This window comes from Otolemur garnettii, unplaced genomic scaffold, assembly GCF_000181295.1.
Source record: "Otolemur garnettii isolate 467f Iridium unplaced genomic scaffold, OtoGar3 scaffold00098, whole genome shotgun sequence".
Classification (NCBI taxonomy): domain Eukaryota; kingdom Metazoa; phylum Chordata; class Mammalia; order Primates; family Galagidae; genus Otolemur; species Otolemur garnettii.
The window spans coordinates 6,081,097-6,084,675 of NW_003852493.1; positions in this window are offsets into that span (position 1 = coordinate 6,081,097).

Here is a 3,579-nt window from a genome sequence, read left to right on the forward strand (position 1 = left end):
CTTGAGCCTGGGAGTTGGAGGTTACTGTGACCTATGATCACACCACTACATTCCAGCCTGGGTGACACAGTGAGACCCTGTCTCTAAAAATAAACAGAGTGGCGCCTGTGGCTCAAAGGAGTAGGCGCTGGCCCCATATGCCGGAAGTGGTGGGTTCAAACCCAGCCCCGGGCCAAAAACTGCAAAAATAAAAATAAACAAACAAATAAATAAAAGAAATTCTTTCAATAACTAGTAGTGGTGACTGTATGCCTATGTAAGAGAACAGGTAAAATTCATATTAAATATCTTTCCTGGTGCAATAAAACATAAGATATTGTGGGTTGTCAGTCATTATTATCACCAATATTCTGACTGAATATTACCTAGTTGTCCCAATTTGTAGAGGAAGAGACCACAGAACAGCGTAACTTTCTGTTGCATAAAAGTTTATGTTTGCATTAGTAAGGGAAAAAGAACTTCTTTCTGATGTTTTTCCTTTGAGAACCAGTGCTTGAACTTGGCAGAGTTGATTAATACAATGTCCCTAGTTTAGACACCCGTTAAAGAAGTTAAGCATTTAACTTCTGCTTCTTTCTCATCACCTGCATAACCTTTCTCTGAGTCGCACCATCAGAACTTCAGTATTTGTCTTTTGCCTGCATCATTTCTTCTCTTCTACCTAATTACTTTATGTCTGTACTCCTTGGGCAAACCCAACGACTCAGTCTAGCCGGGTTGCAGAGCAAGGACTTCCTAGGAAAATACCATTGGTTTAATGACTTCCCCTGTTCATAGTTAGATTTTATTCCTGTTTGAGCTAATGGTACCAAGGGACTGATGTCTGCATCCTGTAACCAATATTCCCATCATTTCTTCCTCTCCACTTAAAGGCATTCTTTAGCTCTCACTGAGGTTAACAGCCCCAGAGTTCTTTGTGTATTGTATGTACTATTATATGGATTTTATACATGCACCAGATTTTGTTTGAAGTGTATATTAATGTTGCCTATTATATAAACTAAACATCTGCAATTTTCCATATGTAATGATGCCATCAAGGGAGGAAGGAGTGTAAGAGAAGGGGGAAAAAATCATTAAAAAGAGAAAGTTGGAAGTGTATACTCAAGGATACGTGAATCTATGCTCTCAGGAATATAATATTAAAAAAGTATGTTAGGCTAAGACAAAGGAACTTAGACCTAGACCAAATGTCTGAAAAGTTAAGTAATCGTTCTCCTTGAATCACATCATCAACCCAAGTTGGGGTGTTCAGGGCCATTCTAGACATGGCCATGGCAGCTAACCACACAAGCAGCAACATAACTGCTGTCAACCTGCTCTTATTCATTTTTAGTGTCCAGGCTTAATTAGCATTCAGACAGGAACTGGACATCTCTTTGACACACTGTAAAAAGTGTTGGTAAAAGATCTCCCCTGGTCCCCTTTGCTAATTCAAAGTATCCACCATAACTTTCCCAGAAGTAAGTCAAGCTCTACCCTGCGTTGACTACAGAAAACAGAGCTTCCGGGTAGTGACTGTTTTATGGTCTCCTTTGGATTGTAGTGGGCAAATAGAGTGTGATAAAGTCCAAATAAACCAGCTCAGAAATCCCCATGCTCATGTGGATTCATTTGGCCCTTTGATGTCCTTTTTGTTTTTCTGTTGGAATGTTTCAAATATGCACTTAAGTCACCCATAGAACAGGCAGCTAATGTAAATAGACGTGTGCTTAGAATGGGCTGTCATCTTAACCTTCCCAGAGATGCAAAACCCACAAAAACACAAAGGGTCAATTGGAATTACCTTTTCTGTTTCCTTTAAATATGAGAGGTTGCAGAGTTCAGATTGCCCTTTCCTTCATTTCTCTTTATTTATTCAGGTGACTTAAATTTTGGCTATTTTAAGAAGGGGTTAACCCTTAACTCTAGGACATTCCTCTTAAAATTAAGTTTTGACTTCCACATTCAACTGATTATTTTTAAAAGTATGATTTGAGTCTCTGACACTTTATCTTCACAGTAATTTTGAACAACCTACAGCAACACAGAAGTAAGTAATCGGAAGTACTTGAACTCATGCTGTAAATGCCATTTTAATGTTTAAAAAATATTTTCTCAGCTCAGTGCCCATAGCTCAGCAGTTAGTGCGCCGTCCACATACACCAGGGCTGGTGGGTTCAAACCCAGCCCAGGGCTTGCTAAATAACAATGACAACTATAACCAAAAAATAGCTGGGGGGGTTATGGTGGGCGCCTAAAGTCCCAGCTATTTGGGCGGCTGAGGCAAGAGAATTGCTTAAGCCCAAGAGTTTGAGGTTGCTGTGAGCTGTGATATCACAGCACTCTACTAAAGGGTGACAGAGTGAGATTCTGTCTCAAAAAAAACCCAAACATTTTTCTTTTCTAATAAAAGTTTTATGAAAGAAAAAAGTGAGAAGCAAAGGGAAAAATTCATAATCTATACCTCACACTCAAATCCTGCTAAAATAGACCTAACCAGAAATTAGATGGGGCACTGACCTATCCAAACATGTCCAGGTTGGTATGTTGAAGGTGGTATGTACTTGAACCAATATTACTGTGACAATTTACAGACTATCTTTTACGTAAAACATTATATCACAAGTATTTTTAGGTACAGTATTCATAAAAGACGGAATTGTATTCCTTCAGATTTTTAATGGGTTTTTTTAAAATGCACATACAGAAATCAAAATCTAGCTATATTGTATCAACATCTCCAACTTTGGTTGACTACTTAAAGTCTTCCTGCTAACCATGTAGTAGAAATAAGTCACAGTATAAAAACTTCCAAAGCTTAAAGGATCATCCTTTCCTTGCTAAAAATTCATCTCTTGTGGAAGCACATCAGTGGTATGGACCATACTGTTGGAGACTTCCAAATAGAATTAATCTCTTTGACATGCTTGAGTGCATGCCTCATTTTGAAATGTGAATCCCTACCAGAATTAGTATATTCAGAGCAATAAAAAAATAATAAGGCTTGTAGTGAACTTTTCAAAATTATCAACACTCTTTCTAGAGATTAAGGGTAAGAATTGTCTAATGGTACAGAGAGCCCTTTAAAGCAATTAGGTATCTCTCTGGTGATAAAAATGATTGCCCCAAGGTTTCTGAGGAAAAGAAATAGCATATGTGGCCGCTCAGTTTTATGGTACTGTCTGACTCACTCGGCTTCCTTCACATCTCCTCCACAATCTGGCTGTAGTCACTTTTGTTTCTGGTTTTGTGGTGATTGGTTTTGAATCCTTAGGCAGGTAGTTCACTTGGTCATCTCATTACACTTAGGCTGCAGGGAAAAAGACTGTTTTTTTTTGAGACAGAGTCTTATTTTGTTACCATTGGTAGAGTGCTGTAGCATCATAGCTCACAGCAACCTCAAACCCTTGGGCTCAAGTGATCTCCTTGCCTCAGCCTCCCAACTAGCTGGGACTATAAGTGCAGGCCACAACCCCTGGCTATTTTTAGAGACGAGGAGGTCTTGCTCTTGCTTAGGCTGGTCTCAAATTCTTGAACTCAGGCAATCCACCTGCCTTGGCCTCCCAAAGTGCTAGGATTACAGGTGTGAGCTACCTC